Source organism: Callionymus lyra, chromosome 9 (genome assembly GCF_982586985.1).
Source record: "Callionymus lyra chromosome 9, fCalLyr1.hap1.1, whole genome shotgun sequence".
Classification (NCBI taxonomy): domain Eukaryota; kingdom Metazoa; phylum Chordata; class Actinopteri; order Syngnathiformes; family Callionymidae; genus Callionymus; species Callionymus lyra.
In genome coordinates, this window is record NC_141826.1 from 2,464,244 (window position 1) to 2,482,984 (window position 18,741).

The following is an 18,741-nucleotide window of genomic DNA, read 5'->3' on the forward strand; positions in this document are numbered from 1 at the left end:
TCACCCCCCAAAATGAACCAAGTCCCCTTTTTAATTAAATCAAACAGAAAATAAAAAGGGCAATTAGAGCATTAAAACAATAAAGACATTCATTATTTATTCAAGTGTTCCTGGACGTTTTTCATGCCTGGAATTTAAGGTAAGGTAAGGTAAAACTTTATTGATCCCTCAGGAGGTCTCTTTCGGGAAATTGTTTTTTACCAATAGCCAGCAATTTTTCATAAACATTAAAAAATAATACATAAAAAATAAAATAAGAAGAACATAAAGAGGAAGAACAAGATGACACAATCTAAGTATAAAGATAAAGACAAAGAACATAGGTTCAAAGAAAAACAACAAAGACAAAGGATACAAAGACTAACATAGAACAGAAATTCATAGATCATAGATCAGAATTAGTGTGTTCTTGAACTTTTACTGTCTGACTGTTCTTATTTTAATTATCCGCGTTTGTCGTTTTGAGGAGGGGGAACAGCAACTGTTTAAGAATGATTTTGAATGTAAGCAGCCTGTCACTACATCTGCTTGTTCAAATTTTGAAGTCTCATTGTTCTCGGTGGGTCACTCCGACGTGGTGCTGTGCACTGGAATGAGAGGAAGATCGTTCCAAAGCTTAGGAGCAACAGCCTGGAAGGATTTCTCTCCTCTGGTCCATAACCATTTGCGAGGACTCATCAGTAGATTCGGATCCTCAGAGCCTGAGCTGGGGTGTAAGGCTGGATCAGATCAGTGATGTGAGGAGGAGTTTGACCATGAATAGCTCTGAAAGTAAGAACCAGAATTTTAAAGTTGATCATGAAAGAAACAGGAAGCCTGCAGAGTTCTGAATCAACTGCAGGCGAGACAGCTCCTTCTTGTGAAGACATGAAAACAAACTGTTGCAATAGTCCAGACGAGAAGACACAAACGCATGGATTACAAGCTCCATATCATTTTGTGACAACATTTTCCTAAATATAGAGATTTTTCTCTGTTGAAGGTCTTTGTCCAATACAACACCCAGGTTTTTCAGGCTGTTTGACAGTCACCCAAGTACTGACTCAACCCTGGAACCTTATCGTCAGGAGCAATAACCAGAGTTTCAGTTTTGTCCACATTAAGCTGCAAAGTGTTTTCACTCAGGCATTCTTTGATTTCCAGCAAACAATTGACTAAGCTGTTCAGCCTCCGGGGCTCAGTTGGAACAAAAGAGCAGTAGAGCTGGATGTCATCAGCAAAGATGTCGTAAGAAACATCAGGAAATCTCTGAATGATTTTACCCAGGGGAATCAAGTACAGCAAAACTAATAAAGGACCCAGAACAGAAATTGAGGGACTCCACACAACAGATCCGCCGATTCAGACCTCATTAGATTGGCAGATACACTGAAACTGCGCCCAGCAAGGTATGACACGTGTCAGAGTGCAGAGTGGAGAAACCCAGGCGCAGAGTTCAATTGTGGAAGCTTGCTTTTATTCCGAAGGGGAAGGCAAAGACGTTAGTGATGGATCCGGCAACACCGATGCGTCAGCGCATGCGTCGAGCTCATAGAGCATAACCCCGTGTCGGTGCGCGTACCGCTTTAAGAAAGTCACGTGACCGATCATGAGAGGGTTCGGTCACGTGACCGATACGCAAACTGTGTCGAACTGACGTCTGCGCGCCAATCTGTGTTTATAAGGAAGCGCATCGGTCAACGAGATGATGCTGCCAACAGAGTCGCCTCACTTTGACGAAGACTTATTTCAAAATTGCTGTCGTAAGAGATTATGGAGCAGCCTCCAGCAAAAAGAAAGATTTCGCCCGTGTGGGAATATTTCGATCATATATCAGAAAATAAGGTATTTGTGTTCATTTCCTTGTCGTTTCATCCTGTTTTCTCAAAGTTTCCACTTGATCTATTGGAATTAAAAATAATTTCAATTATTCAATAATTTCCTATTATTTTCTGCAGGTTAAATGTCGCATATGTACGACAGAATTGTCGTATTTTAACAAGTCCACCTCCTCAATGCTGAGGCATTATAGGGCCAGGGATGAGAATGAAGTTCAAGAGACACCCAGGATAAACTCAGGTATACAGCCATTCTACAATTTACTCAGTTTCTTTTTTTCATAATTAATTCCTTTCTTCTTTATCTCATTTTTAACCATCAAGCTACCAGGAAGCAGATGCTGGATGAGGCTCTGCTGAACTTCATTGTCAAGGACTGCCAGCCCATCAGCATTGTGGAGAGTGCAGGGATCTGGTACAGGTCCTTGAGCCATCATATGTTTTGCCAACCAGAAAGGTTTGTGTTGAAATTATCTAAAGTTGTAGTGTATATATCCAATTTATTTAATATATAAATTAAATATGTTGATTTGCTTTTGGTTTAATTTGGTGTTATTTTCAGACCATCAAAATAATGCTGGCTAAAAAATATGAGGAGGAATGGGAACGAGTGAAATTGGAAGTACAGCAAGCTGTGTCAGTGAGTATAACGGCTGACATGTGGACATCTGTAAACATGGAAGCTTACTTGGCTCTTACCTGTCACTACATAAATGCTAATTTGCAGTTGTGTACATCTGTGTTGGGAGTGCAATACTTTCCACAAAGTCACACTGCAGACAATTTGGCCCAGGTCAAAAGGGGCATGATGGCGGACTGGGCCATAACTAATAAAGTAAAGTGTTTTGTGACAGACGCAGCACCAAACATGATTGCATCCACTAGACAGCTCCAAATTCGACACTCAATTTGCATTGCACATAGTCTTAATTTAGTAGTTAGAAAATCATGTGACCAGATCCCCACACTTGCATCCATCAGACACAGAGCTAGGCACATTATCACATACTTTAGATCAAGCACTACAGCTAAGGAGAAGCTTGCTCAAGTGCAGCAGCAGATGGGACGACCAACCCTGAAACTCATCAATGAGGTGGCAACACGCTGGAACAGCACATATGAAATGCTGTCAAGGCTAAATGATGAGAAGGAGTCAGTGTGGGTATCTCTGGCCTCTCTTAAAACAGATTTGACTCCACTTACAGCTGATGAGTTTAACATCATAAGAGAAACACTTATTGTGCTTGCTCCTTTCCATCAAGCCACAGTGGAGTTGTCTGAGGAGAGGCGAGTGTCAGGGTCAAAGGTCGTCCCGATGATGAAAATGCTCTACGTTGCACTAGAGCATAGTGCTTCAACATTGCACACACAGGCAGCCAAACACCTCCATGAACACCTGAAGCGTCGAGTCACAGACACTGCTTCCAATCTGGAGTCATTAAGTGTGTTGACCATAGCAACACTTCTTGACCCCAGATTTAAATCACTCGGGTTCCGTAGTTCAACAAAATTGAACGAGGCCATCATTCGGCTGCGTTCTGAATGTGCGTCAGTGATCGGACGCACAAATGAGCCCCTGCCAGGACCATCTGCAGAACAGCTGTCTGCACCCACTTCAGGCATTTATTAAGCATTATTTGTTTGTTGTTGTTGTTTGAAATCATGTAATAAAATGCATGTTTGTTGTTTTTAAGATGACCTTTGGAAACATCTGGACATGGAAGTGGGAAGGCAGACTAAAATTCTACTGCAGATGCAATACAAGAGGTCCAAAGGTACCTGGCAGAGGGAAATGTCCCTAGGACCCCTTAGAATACTGGGACCATCAAAGAACCACCTTCCCCAACCTATTCCAGCTTTCACTGCAGTTCCTATGCACTCCAGCCTCCTCTGTGCCCTGTGAGCGGGTCTTTTCGAAAGCCGGAGATATAATCACGAAGAAGCGAAACAGACTGAAATACAGCACTTTGGAAAAACTAATTTTTTTTGAATAAAAATGGGTAAAAAAAAACAAACAAAAAAAACAGTCCACAAGCATCCTTATTCCCAACACGTTCTCTTAGATGTCCATGTTATGATACATATTCACATTATTTATTGACTGTATCTAAAAAAGATAAAAAGCTATCTTATTTAAATGAAGATATGAAATAATACTATATGAAATACAATGACTTGGATTATATTATTGTATATACTAGGTCTTAAAATCAGTGTCAGTTGAGTCGGTTCATAGGTTGCCTGTAGGGATTTTTAATGTCCAACAGATGTCAGTATTCAGTGACACAGTATCGACACAGTATCAATACAGTGTTGCTATGTGTTGAAACGTTTCATGACGCCTCATCGACCCATCACTAAAAGACGTAATCCAACAGAACAGTATTTGGCAACAAGAGGTACGGGTACTTAGCGTATTCATACGAGTCCAAAACGAAGATGACATCAGACGAGGACGTGACAGAAAGTGGGGGTTTAAATAGACAGGGGAGCAATCAGCCACAGCTGGGAACAATTACAACTTAGACAGGGGGGAAGTAAGACTAGCACAGACACAGAAGGGAGCTGATTTCACAATAAAACCGGAAACACAAGGAGGGACATGTAGACTCATGACAACGAGAGCCACTGTAACACAGACCCAGACAGTCCCACTTCATCCCTCAGTCTTCTCAGTAGGATCTGGTTGTCAACTGTGTCGAAGGCTGAGGACAGATCCAAGAGAACCAGAACAGTGTATTTTCCAGAAACAACCTGGCTGTCTCCGTAGAGTGATGTTTACGGAAGCCAGACTGAAACTTCTCATTATTGTCGCCCAGATCCAGGAACAAAGACAGCTGCTCAGACACCACCTTCTCCAAGATCTTGGACAAGAAAGGCAGCTTAGAAAAACACCTGAAATTACTCAGGTCGGTCGGGGCTGTTAGATTAAAATTATTATATATGTATACGCCATACTTAAATTAATACTATAAAATCAAAATATAAAGTATAAATTGCTCGCTTGATCTAAGAGCGGGAACATTTGATTACACATTACGAGTTAAAAATTCACATTACGAAAATTCAAACATCCCTTTATCTGCAAATCACACCTTAAATTGTATATCAAAGAACGAAGTAAGATACAACTGGGAAAGGGGGAGTGAAAGATGGAAGAGAAGGTGACCCCCGCCCGAAAACATTTGAATAATTAAATTACAGGAAGACAAATTAGGATGTCTCTCAGCGGGTGATCGGTGACACAGGGAACTTGAAAGAACAATTTGGCCGGAAAAAGACTTTAGATTTGACTTAAATAGAGCGATGTTTCTAGAGCAAAACACCACTCTTCCCGGGGCTATCAATCTATGAAGTCGCCAGGAGATTGGGGTCCGGTCCGATCATTATTTGAGGCTGGTATTTTGTTTGACTTCAAGCAGGGAATAAATGACCCGTTACACACTCTGGAATGTTGTATAAGACTTGGGACGGAAGTGACGTCGTGTTTGAGTGACGGAAGCGACTCAGTGTTTTGATCCTTTATAGGGCTAAGCCTGGCTTTTTAAGCAAAGGCTCCACAATGGCATGTTTAAATGCATTGGGAAAAACCCCTGTGGAAAGGGAGATGTTCACCATATCGGTAACCCAGGCGCATATTACATTAAACACTTTGAAGAGCCTACAAGGAAGGATGTCATCTGATCAAGAGGAGGGTTTCATCTTGCTCACCAGTGCTGAAATATTAGCCAGAGATACAGCATTGAGGGAAGACCATGAGGAGGAGACAGGCTCAGGCTCTTTGATCAATTTAATTTTGTCAATGAAAAATTTCAACAATGCATTGCTGTCAGCTTCATAGAAGGCAGGCGCGATTTGAGAAGCAGGAGACACGAAGGTATTGATCATGTCAAACAACCCTTTGGGGTTTTACTTAATTGCTGCTACCAGTTTCCTGATGTAATCAGATCTGGCAGTTTCCACCATCTTATTGTATGAAGACATCAGACCCCTGAGGTGAAGTCTGTGCACCTCAAGTTCAATGGACTTCCAGAGACACTCAGTCTTTTGACAAAGTCTCTTCAGACTCAGGAGATCTCCATTTGTCCAAGAGTAGTTTTTCTGAATTTTTAAGTTCTATTTAACAGGTGTCACTTGATCCAGTATTCCAACACAATGTTTAGTGAAACAGTATATCAAACTGTCCATGTTTAGGCAGTCATCAAAGGAAAGAGGGTCAAACATAGCAGAAAAACTGTCTACAGTATCAGCTAAGATAACACGCCTCTGAGACCTAACTTTCAAAGGCTAAGGTTCAAGGTTGAAGTCCAGGTTGAACAAGACAAGAGAATTATCACTCAGATGGACATCATGTAGAGATACATTAGAAATGTCCAGGCAAAGAGTAAAAAACTAAGTGGCCTAAAAATGTGGCCTTTTTGATGAGTGGGTTCAGAAACATGTTGCTCAAAATTAAAGGCTTCTGTTAAAGTTTAAAGTTCTTTAGAAGAGCAAGATGTGATGTCATCAACATGAAGATTAAGGTCTACAAGAATAAGAACAGATTCCATTTGAATAATGGAAGATTAGAATTCATTAAAGTCTCCAAGAACAACGCCACAGGACCAGGCGGGAGGTAGATTGACACACAATAGAAAGGTCTTTTAGAACAAACCAAGATCATCTGAGATTCAAAAGAAGTGAATTCCTGTGTCTGAATCACTTTGCAAGATCAAATCTCTCTATAACCGCTTCTGGTGAGCCTTTGATCGGCTGCTTGAAACGTAAGCTCCTGCAATAATTGCCAAAACAGTCGTTTTAACGACTACTTGTCCTGATATTATCCGGATTTTATGCTCATATCACTAAAGATATGTCTCAAGCATCTCGGATCTATGATCGTGATGCTCTTTACAACATCAGAGAGTCGATGGAGGATTATAACCGCGACCGTTTCCAACGTCCGGTGAATATGTTTCCGGCTCCGCTTCTCATTGACTCGGACTCTGTGGAATATCGTTTGATCTCTCGGGTACCGGGCGATTTCCACAAGCGATCTAGTCGGTCTGGAGTACAGGTCAGGATGAGACCCGCAGTCGCGATCGCTCGGAACAACTCTGACGTCATCGGACGTCATCGATGTTTGATCGACATTCCTCTCGCTGAAGAGCATGACGACACATCAGCGCTGCCGTCTGCCCAGACCTCAACGAAAGGTGGTAAGATTTTTTTCATTTCCTCTCTTTAATTCGGCTTTTACTACGGAGTTGAACGTGAGTGACAGCTGGTACCCACGTGACCGCTGTTCGCTTCAAAAGATCCCGCTCTGCGCGCCTGTCAGTGACGCGGCGTCGTCAGTGACGTCATCGGTGCTGAATGTGGGACTTCTTAATGTTCGCTCCATTACTAATAAATCCTTTATTCTTAATGATCTTTTCACAAGAGTTAATTTGGATTTATTATGTCTTTCTGGAACTTGGCAGAGAGAGGAAGAGTTTATTCATCTGAACGAACTCTTTCCAGTAGGAAGCGCTGTCCTGGGGAAGCCTCACCTCTCTGGTCGTGGGGGAGGTCTTGCTACTGTTTTTAAGAAGAGTTGTTCTTGCAAAGTGATTCAGACACAGGAATTCACTTCTTTTGAGTCTCAGGTGATCTTGGTTGGTTCTACAAGACCTTTCTATTGTGTGTCAATCTACCGCCCGCCTGGTCCTGCTGCGATGTTCTTGAAAGACTTCAGTGACTTCTTATCTTCCATTATTCAAATGGAATCTGTTCTTATTCTTGGAGACTTAAATTTTCATGTTGATGACGTCACATCTTGTTCTGCTAAAGAACTTTTAACTTTAACAGAAGCCTTTAATTTTGAGCAACATGTTTCTGAACCCACTCATCAAAAGGGCCACATTTTAGACTTAGTTTTTACTCTTGGCCTGGACATTTCTAATGTATCTGTACATGATGTCCATCTGAGTGATCATTCTCTTGTCTTGTTTAACCTGGACTTCATCCCTGAACCTAAGCCTTTGAAAGTTAGGTCTCAGAGGCGTGTCATCTCAGCCGATACTGCAGACAGTTTTTCTGCTATGTTTGACGCTCTTTCCTTTGATGACTGCCCAGACGTGGACAGTTTGATTCACCGTTTCACTGATCATTGTGTTGAAATACGGTGCCCTTGGACAAATGAAGATCTCCTGAGTCTGAAGAGACTTTGTCGAAAGACTGAGCGTCTCTGGAAGTCCACTAAACTTAAGGTGCACAGACTTCACCTCAGGGATCTGATGTCTTCTTACAATGAGATGGTAGAAACTGCTAGATCTGATTACATCAGGAAACTGGTAGCAGCAAATAAGAAAAAAACCCAAAGTTTTGTTTGACACGATTGAATTCACTCGTGTCTCCTGCTCCTCAAATCACGCCTGTCTTCTGTGAAGCTGACAGCAATGCATTGTTGAGATTTTTCATTGACAAAATTAAATTGATCAAAGAGAAAATCTCTGTCATGTTTATGTCATTCATGTTTTATTTTGATGGTGTGTTTCCGTTTGGTACGTGCCTGTGTTTTGTTTTTGACAGACGCTGGCAGGTGCGCGGCTGGGGACGATTGTATGGCGGGTTCTTCCTATTGATAAGGAGCACCCCTACCCGGAAGAACTCGCCAGAGTATTCAGTTTCCTGACCAGGTTGGCATCTCGGATCTCGCTCAGCGCTTGAAATTCTGAATGAACTATCTTTTGAAGACCCCTGACGTTGTCAGCGTTTTAAGTTGCTCACGTGAGTCTTTTTGCCCTTTTGTTTTTAGTTGCTGTTCGAGACCCTGATCTCCAGCCGTGTTCCTGCTTCCGTCCCGAGCGCCTGTCCTGTTTTTTGTTCCGGTCCTTTCCGACCGTTTTTGGAATATTAAAAGACTTTTGTTCTGAACTATTCCTCCGAGGATTATTCACTTCCGCATCTGGGTCTCCTGTCCTGCTCGACTCATGACAATCTCTCCCCCTTTACTTGGAACCCCTACTGTCTCTGAGCCCCTCTCCTCCTCTTGGTCCTCCTTCACTGCTGTATCTTTGGGTGATATTTCAGCACTAGTGAACAAGATGAAACCCTCCTCTTGCTCAGATGACGTCCTTCTTTGTAGGCTTTTTATCAAAGTATTTGATGTAATTGGCCCCTGGGTTACCAATATGGTGAACCTCTCCCTTTCCACAGGGGTTTTTTCCCAATGCATTTAAGCATGCCATTGTGGAGCCTCTGCTCAAAAAACCAGGCTTAGACCCAACTGACCTCAGTAATTTCAGGCATATTTCTAAGCTCCCTTTCTTGTCCAAGATCTTGGAGAAGGTGGTGTCTGAGCAGCTGTCTTTGTTCCTGGATCAGAGCGACATCCATGAGAAGTTTCAGTCTGGCTTCTGTAAACGTCACTCTACGGAGACAGCTTTATTGAAAGTGTCCAGTGACATCATGATGTCGGCTGACTCGGGTAAATCCACTGTTCTGGTCCTCAGCCTTTGACACAGTTGAACACCAGATCCTGCTAAGTAGACTGAGGGATGAAGTGGGACTGTCTGGGTCTGTGTTAGAATGGTTCTCATCTTACCTTTCTGGGCGCAGTTTTAGTGTATCTGCCAATCAAATGAGGTCTGAATCGGCAGATCTGTTGTGTGGAGTCCCTCAAGGTTCTGTTCTGGGTCCTTTTGTATTGTTTTTGCTGTACTTGATTCCTCTCGATAAAATCATTCAGAGATATCCTGATGTTTCTTATCACATTATTGCTGATGACATCCAGCTCTACTGCTCTTTTGATCCAACTGAGCCCCAGAGGCTGAACAGTTTAGTCAATTGTTTGCTAGAAATCAAACAATGGCTGAGTGAAAACACTCTTCAGCTAAATGTGGACAAAACTGAAACTCTGGTGATTGCTCATGATGATAAGGTTCCAGGGTTGAGTCAGTACTTGGGTGACTTAGGTCAGTCTGTCAAACTGAGCCTGAGAAACCTGGGTGTTGTATTTGATAAAGACATGTCTCTTGTTCAACACTGCAGAAAACTGACCAGAAACTGTTTCCTTCAACTGAGAAAAATCTCTAAATTTAGGAAAATGTTGTCGGAACATGATCTGGAGCTTGTAATCCATGCGTTTGTTTCTTCTCGTCTGGAATATTGTAACAGTTTGTTTTCATGTCTTAACAAGAAGGAGCTGTCTCGCCTGCAGTTGACTCAGAACTCTGGAGCGAGAATTCTAACCCGCTCAAGTAGAAGAACTCACATTTCTCCGATCCTTAAAACTCTTCACTGGCTTCCAGTTTCTTTTAGGATCAACTTTTAAATTCTGGTTCTTACTTTCAGAGCTATGGTCAGGCTCCTCCTTACATCACTGATCTGATCCAGCCTTACACCCCAGCTCGGGCTCTGAGGTCTGTGGATCAGAATCTACTTATGGTTCCTCGCACACGGTTCAGGACCAGAGGAGAGAAATCTTTTCAGGCTGTTGCTCCTAAGTTTTTGAACAATCTTCCTCTCTCTTTGCGCTTGATGGAGTCTACTGACTCCTTTAAGAAACATCTTAAGACGTTTCTATTTGTTCAGGCTTTTCCTTGATTTTCTGGAACTCCTGTTGTGTTATCAGTTTTATCTTGATCTTTAAAGTTTATACTTTATTGAATATTGTTTTGATTGTTTAAGTGCTTTGTGACCCTGGTCTAGAAAAGCGCTATATAAATAATAATTACTTACTTACTTACTATATACAACAGCCAAACCGCCCCCACAACCAGAAAGGCGAGGCTTCCCATGGACAGCGCTCATTACAGACATAATAAATCAAACTTTTCTCTTGTGAAGAGATCATTTAGAGAAAGGGATTTATTTGTAATGGAACGAACATTCAAAAGTCCCATGTTCAGCACCGATGACATCACTGATGACGCCGCGTCACTGACAGGCGCGCAGATCGGGATCTTTGAAGAGAACAGCAGTGGTCACGTGGGTGACCGCTGTCACTCACATTCTACTCTGTTATAAAAGCCTGTCGGCTGGTTCTCTGCTGCTTTCAACCAGCTGAGCGCCCCCCCCTGACCCCACACTTTCTAATACTGAGAGTTTAAACTCCTGGTTCCACACGTCCTGCCAGGACATACTAGATGTTGTGGCTCCACTCAAAACCATCCAGCCAAAGGCCAAACCTCTGCCCTGGATCAATGACCGGCCACGCGTAGCCCGACAAGAGTGTCGCAGGGCCGAGCTTAGGTGGAAGAAGGACCAGCTGAAGATCTCCTTTTATATTTTAAAGGACTGCTGGTGTAGATACCAGTCTATTGTAAAGAACTCAAGTAGGGAATATTTGGCGGAGATTGTGGAATCAAATCACCACAGCCCACAGGTTTTATTTAGAACAATATACTCTGAATTTTGTAAGCTTCCTGCAATTTTTTTTTTATTATATCTCCACCAGGGCTCTTATCCTGCCAGCTGACTCTGACCCGTCTGTCCTCGGATGATGCTGTAACTCCTCACTTTTAAACTAGTTTTTCCGAGCATATCTCAGTCGGTGTTGGCCATTATTAACAGCAGTCTGTGTTCCGGAGTTGTCCCACAGAGGTTAAAGCACGCTGTAATCCAACCAATAAAAAAACCTGGTCTGGATAAAACTAAACCGTCCAATTGCAGGCCCATTTCAAAGCTTCCCCTCTTATCTTAAGTGCTTGAAAAAGCTGTACAAGCGCAGCTAAAGCAGTTATTAGAGAACCATGGTGTTATGGAAGTCTTCAAATCTGGTTTTAGAACACAGCACAGCACAGAATCTGCGTTATTAAGGGTTTTGTATTGTTGGAACTGACTGCTGCTTTTGATACAGTGGACCAAAATATTTTAATTGCACGCCTCCGGGACACAGTGGGTGTTTGTGGAAGTGCATTGGAGGGGTTCAGGTCTTATCTCACTGATAGAACTATGCGTGTGAGTATAGGTTCTGCTGAGTCCTGTTCTGCTCCACTGTCGTACGGGGTCCGTCAGGGATCAATATTAGGTCCCCTGCTGTTTTCCTGATACATTTTACCCTTGGGTTCCATCCTACGAAAGCATGGCATCTTCTTTCACTGCTAAGCTTGCTCCAACCTCTCTTGCTGTGTCTTGAAGAAATGAAAGCCTGGATGGCCAACTTTTTAATTTTGAATGAAAAGAAGACTGAATCATGGTTTTTGGGCCCATGGCTCCATTTGCTGATTTCGGCCCCTTGGCTCATTTTATGAAGCCTATAATTTCTAAAATGGGTTTTAAGGTGGACAGTGATTATAAATTGGACAAGCAGGTAGGAGCAGCTGTGAAGTCCAGCTTTTTTCACCTGAGGCGGCTGGCGGTAAGAGGGATCACATAACTACTGTCCTGGCCTCCCTCCACTGGCTGCCTGTGCACTTTAGAGTTCATTTTAAGATTATTTGATTTGATTTTAAATCTTTAAATGGCCTTGCCCCGTCTTACCTCTCGGAGCTGCTCCATCGCCAGTCTCCTGCATGCTGCCTCAAATTGGCTGATCAACTGCTGAGGTCCAAAAGGAAACTCAGAGGGGACAGAGCTTTCTCTGTTGCTGCGCCCCGGCTCTGGAACAACCCCCCCAATGAGTGTCAGGGAAGCATTCTCACTGTCCATTTTTATATATTTTCTTAAAACGCACTTTTATTCTCTGGCTTTTAACACAACATGAGACTCAGAGCTGTTTTTAGTGCTTTTTACTTGTTTTATTTGATATTGTTTTATCTTTGTGTGTTTTAACTGTGCTTTCTTAGCACTTCCATGTCATTGTACAGCACTTTGTATTGATTTATCGCGTTGCACAGAGCCTGAGTCCCGTAATCCCGAGACTATGCCAGTCCTTTACTTCCTTTTCTATATTGTATGTTAATATCTCATCAGCTGTTTCATTCTATTGTCCATGTGACGAGATGGTACTTCTGCTATAATCTCTGCTATTAAACTGCTTAAATGACTCAAGATCTTATTGAAAACTTACCTGTTCACTGCACTGCATGAATAATTGTTTAAATGCACTAACAAACTATATTACACTCCTTGAAAAAATGAGGTCTTTAAGGTGCAACACATTTGTTGTGTATTGCTTTTTTCTGCAAGACATACTATTGCAAATGTTCATTGTAGGTTCATTCATAGTTCTTCTGCTCCTGAGCAACCCCCCCAAATTTAAAAGCCCTCAAGTGAGCTCCCGCGCCCCTTGTGACCATCCATCGGATTGCGACTAGGCTTTCTTGCAGGACAATAATAATCATTTTGTGTCTCGCTGATAAACGTAGTTTGACCCAGTGTTTCGAAACTAAACACTAATGGACGGGTTCGTTGCCTGTGTGGGTGTTGTCTTACCGGCTAAGCTTTATTTGGTCTCTGTTTCATCACAACATCACCATCAACAGCAGGCTGAGGAGGGGATACTGGCAGCTCTTCGTCACTGGATGGGGTTTGATTCTCATCCTGTGTATGTAGCCTATGTCCTCACTATCAAATTCAATAGCTTGACATTCTTCACTCAGCATTTGTCTTCCTTTTGGCGTCCTACTGAACTATGGTAAGATCTTAGAGGTCAAGGGGGAGTCCCACCTTATTGTTTTCTTGTCTTCATTTTCATGGACGTTCTGTGCATGTTGTGCCATGCTGGTGACTTGCACAAAAAAACACAGCAGTGAAACCGGCAACGAAATTTCGTTGCTTGGCAACCGTTAAAAATCACAGCATAGAGTTGTATAAAAAAGTATAAATATATATATCTATAAATATAAATAGATAAATATAAATATTTATCTCTGGGATTATGAGACGTTACGTTCAGTTTCCGAAGAAGATAGAAGAATATGCCCTTGAACTCTTCTTACAAACCATCCTTTCTCTTTAGCCAGTAGCTGTACATTGCTGTCCTCAAAAGAGTGTCCTATTGAGTGGAGACAGGTGAGTCCTGAACTGAGGTAGTGTCTATTCTGTGATGATCACACACTTGTTCCTAGCTTGTGACATTACTCACTGCACTGGACTGCATTCACCACACCCGTCTTTATCCACTTTCAATATCTACAGCATGATACAGGATCACACAAACAGCTGTGAGTGCATTATTGAATGAAGTGAAACAATTGGTCTAGAAGCATTTGACATTTGTATGTATTCCAACCTCTAAAGATGAAACATTTGATTTAGGTGAGGTTCATAATTTTACAGGATATGTCAAAAAAGTACATCATTTGTACATACAGTATACCATATACAGTATATGCTTAGCTCATTTGATTTAATGACAGAGCACATTTAACATAACAGAGTCAGTTTACCTACCACATCTTTGATAATCCATAGTCTATGAGGTTTAATTAGGAATAGTATAACAAATACACAGCATGAATACACCACACACACACAATTATTCATTGTGAATTTATTTTTATTCATGGTTTATATGACTTAAAGCAACTCAAAACTCAAGACATTTTAATGCAATTTAAAATATTCAAAGATCTAATAAAATAGATAAATGACAAAATCCAGTAATGATGCTAACATTTTTTGAAAGCTTTGCCAGGTACTGCTTTCAGTCATTTTTTTTTCTACTGCAAACATGTGTTTTAGAAGTGCAACATGTGGAATCAAGATATGCATCTGATGTCAAATGTTTCACTTTTTTGTTACTTGAACTTGAACGGGAACTTGTTATTGTGCCTCACTTTACAAATTATTATTAAAAAAGGTATAAGATATATTCATGCTTTAAAAATAAAAATCTTGCTTATGTCTTCAAATATCTTTTACTTGTGATTTAAGACACTTTAAGGCAAATTGAGGCATGGTTTTGAGATTCATGAATTTAATGCCTTTAAATGCGTATTCCAGCTTTTAAATAAAAAATAAATAGTAAAGAACTACGCAAAGAAAGGTGTTTTAAAGCCTGAGTCACTGTCAGAATAGTCATCTGATGATGACAAAAAGGTGGTTGTTTCCGCTTCTGGCAGTATTTTGAAATATTTGTCTCTTGGACCAGCCATCCTTTCTCTGATGTCCCACTGCTTCCGTGGAATGATGGATTGGAGACCTTTCAACCCATCTTCATCCAGGTTAAATGTTGAATCTGTGGTGGATGAAAAAAAATAATAAAAATCTATATCAGTAACCTTTTTCATTAAAGTACTTCCATTGCTGGTTCATCTCCTTTATGAGAATGTTATTCTCCTTCTCAAGTCTCTTTATTGACATGAAAAGTTTTAATGCCCTTCTTTTAGTCCTGAGGTCAACAGAGTCTGGAAAACAACAATATGCCTCCCTCACACTATTATTTAGGTTATAAAAGTGTTATATTAATTTGGATTATCCACAGTTGCATCCATTTTGGATTAATATATCATTAACAATTTAGATCATCAAATCATCAAATTTAGATGGAGAATAGGAGCGGAATCAGAAGCTTCTCCTACCAGAGACAGTAAAGGCAGGTGGAGTGGCTCAGTAGATCAGTACGCCCTTTGCTGCATTAAAGATGGTTTAACTATGCAGAAAGCATTGAACAGACTAATGTACCTACCACAACGTTCCAGCTGAAATTACCAAAATCTATTCCTCACCTTCTGCCCACTCCTTCACATCCTTCACCCAGTCCTCCAAATGGCTCCCTGTCACTCCCAATTCCTCTTTCATGACCGCAAGGTTTTGGAACTGATTTTGCAGACTCTGTGGTCTACAAAGAGCAACAACCTTCTGATAACTGTTACTCAGTGAGGTGGCAAAATTCTCAAACTTCTGCTTAGGGTCAGCACATCTGCGCCTCTTGTAAAAAAAGAAAATAGAATTTAATTATAAATATCCTTACGCATCAAACTTATATTAAACTAGCACAGCATTTAGTCATCTCACCTGCTTTTGACATGTGCTTTGTTGTCACTGCAATCCTGGACAGGAAAGCATTGCACTGCTCCACCTCCTGTAGAGCCTGCTCCCTCCTGATATGCCCCACTCCATTTCACCTGTTTAAAAATAAAAGAACACAACAATGAATAAAACTTACTGACATTCATATGCAGGTGCATAAAGTGATTGTATCAAACAGCAATATTTTTTTTGCCTCATACTTGAAATCGCTCTTACATGTTTTGTGAATGTAGTCCAAGAAGCTTTTTACTTCTGCATCCTTGTCAATAAAGAGGTCTTGAAATATGGCCTGTTCTTCAGATCTTAATAACAAATGGCACAGTTGCAATTGACAAAATTTCACAGTTCAAGCTTATTTGAAAAAAATTGGAGTACCTTGCTGCATTCTTGAACCGGTAATGCTTGCGGTTTCCATCTACAGAAACTGCAAGCATTATCTAGACACTAGTAGTAGACTTACCACAATGGGAAAAAGCCTTATCCACGACAACAGTTGTTGGAGGCAATGGCTGATGGAATCCTGCCGTCATTGCTTCTCTGTTGTGGAAGACGTGTCTGGGGTGCATGTCAACGTCACATTTTAGACAGAAGAAGGGTTGTGGTCGACAGTCACAACAACAGACAGCAGCTGGATTGCTCCCACACTTTTGACAGATGTGTTCCACAACAGATTCTTGTGAATGACCGTGTTTACAAGACGGGGTCTCTCTGCTCTCCAGCTCCAAGACAAAGCACTTCTTCTTGTTTCCCAGTCAGTGGAAGCCTGGAGAGGTGCTCTAGCTATTTCCTCCAGCTCATCACCAGCATCCATCAGCAATTGATGGAGCTCTTGTAGAAAGCTGTTCTGTTAAAACAAAACAAGTATAAAATACCCGAAATAAATTATATTTAACTATACCAAATATACAAATTCAGGAGCGGCTGTGGCAGTTTAGCAGTTATACTGTACAATACTCTGGTAAAATCAAAATGTGTGTCACTTTATTTTTAGGTAGTTAGGTAGGTAGAACTTTATTGATCCCTCGGGAAACTGTTTAATCGTTTAATTGTTTTAAGGAACACTGTGCTTTGAGCTCTTGGAGAGACAAAGTAAGTAGTGTTTTGGAGCAAAAGCCACCAAACTTATACTCATACAACTCATCGTCACAGCACTTCATATGTGAATGTGACTATTATGACCAGAGCGACGTGACGCACTGTATAATAATGTCTTGCGTCTTGTTCCCGGGTCTTTCTCCAAAAGAAAAACTCACTTCTTTTTTTTTTTGTTTAAGCGCTTTGTGACTCTTATACTGTATACAAACGTAACTTAATATTTTAAATGATTTAATTTCGACCATTTCATAATAATAAAAATAAAACATTGATGCTAAGCACTATTGCATTAGAAAAAAATATTATGGAATTTTAAACAAGCAGAAAATATAGGATGTAAATACCATAAGCGCACTCTCAATGAAAGGGTCTATTTTCATACAAAAGTGCACTCAGCACTTCCAGACTTTATTCAGCTCTTTCATAAAAAAATTCTCAACATTGTTGAGTTGTTAAACTTAAAAATAAACAATAAAGTCCCCTTTACAGGACCTCTTAAGCATGTATTTCTTCGTGAGAGCCGTAGTATTACTCCACGAGAGCCTCTTGGCTTCTGCGATGCATAAACAAACCAAACTTAAAAAAAATACAAATAAAGCATTTTTACCGATTTATGTACCACCAAAAATTGGTTTGAGGTCGGTAAGCACAACCAGGGGTAGAATTGCACTGGCGACATTTATTAATTTCAAGTGCGCTTCATAGTCCCGAGCAGACAATAATGTAGTCCCGATCCGTCTGAATCAGACGTTGCGGGAGTTCTCTGTTTATCAGATGGGTGACCCAAGACGGCTGAAATTGACGGTTTTGTTTCGACTGAAACAGCTCCCCGTTCAGAGTGAAGATGGGACTTTCTAGGGAGATGGCTTTGTATTCATTTCTCCTCTTTAAAAATGTGGTCCTTCGAGCCGGATCCTCGACATCTCTGATCAACAGGAGGAAAATGGACAGCTTGCTGAAAGACTGCACAGAAAAGACCTCTAGGAGGCCAGTGACTGGACATGGAACTCTTGTCCATCAGAGTAAAGGGATTCAACGAACGAGACATCAGATTTGGTGAGATAAGCACACGAAAATCCATACAGTGTAAAAGGTCAGGGAACATAGGTCTAAGATTATTATTCTTCCAAACAGGGTATTTATGTGGATCGCTGTCGAAGCAGCAGGATTGCAGGAAACCTAAATGCCTTGACACATGGCGCCGATTATCAGGCGTTGTCAAGCAGTCCTGTGTGGTTGGCGCCCCGAGTCCCTGTGGTGTGTCTCCCCCAGTCTGGAGTCGGCGTCCTAGTCGGACGACAAAAGATTGCAGGTTCACGCGCTCAATCTTTTCGTCGCATTCGGGCTCAATGGTCAATTTGATTGGTCAATTGCTAGTTTTAGCTAGCGAATCAGCACAGGACAATGAAACAGAAGTGACTATTGTAAACACTAGCTAAACAGAGATGGCATGGATGAAACCAAACTTTTATCGAAAACTTCACACCAATATTATCATGTGAATGAAGCAGCTCAATGCAGCGCAGTCTAGCCTTACATTATCATAACATTGGAACACATCTAATCACCTCCTACTCCATGTACTAATTCACTAAATGCGTTTTTTCTGCGACGTCCTTCTTCCGGAACAAGAAAACCAAGGGCTGACAATGCCAGTCGCTATCCATCGTATTTTTATTTTGTCTTTCTTTCAACGGGAGAAAATACCAATCGTTCTCGACTAGTCTGAAAGCATTTCCGGTTTTCAGTCTCTTTGGTGTGTTCCGAGGCATTTTTTTCAAGGGATAGGGACAGGCCACACAGTACTGCCCGAAGTCGTCAGACGCCTGACAGTCGGCGCAGTGTGCCCAGGCCTTAATGGTGTTCCAACTGAAGCAGTCGGTTTGTTGAAGTAGACACGATCATTATAAACTAGGCACATCAACATTTTTGTAAAGTGCTTGATTCA

General features: G+C 41.4%; 1 pseudogene across 1 annotated transcript; it reads left to right on the plus strand.

The window, feature by feature from the left end:
• The first annotated feature begins 454 nt into the window (after nt 1-454).
• On the plus strand, nt 455-3,956 carry LOC148071466 (E3 SUMO-protein ligase ZBED1-like; annotated as a pseudogene). Its single transcript, XR_015712831.1, has 4 exons — nt 455-1,824; nt 1,938-2,058; nt 2,142-2,274; nt 2,380-3,956. The product of XR_015712831.1 is annotated as an E3 SUMO-protein ligase ZBED1-like (transcript).
• The last annotated feature ends 14,785 nt before the right edge of the window (nt 3,957-18,741 follow it).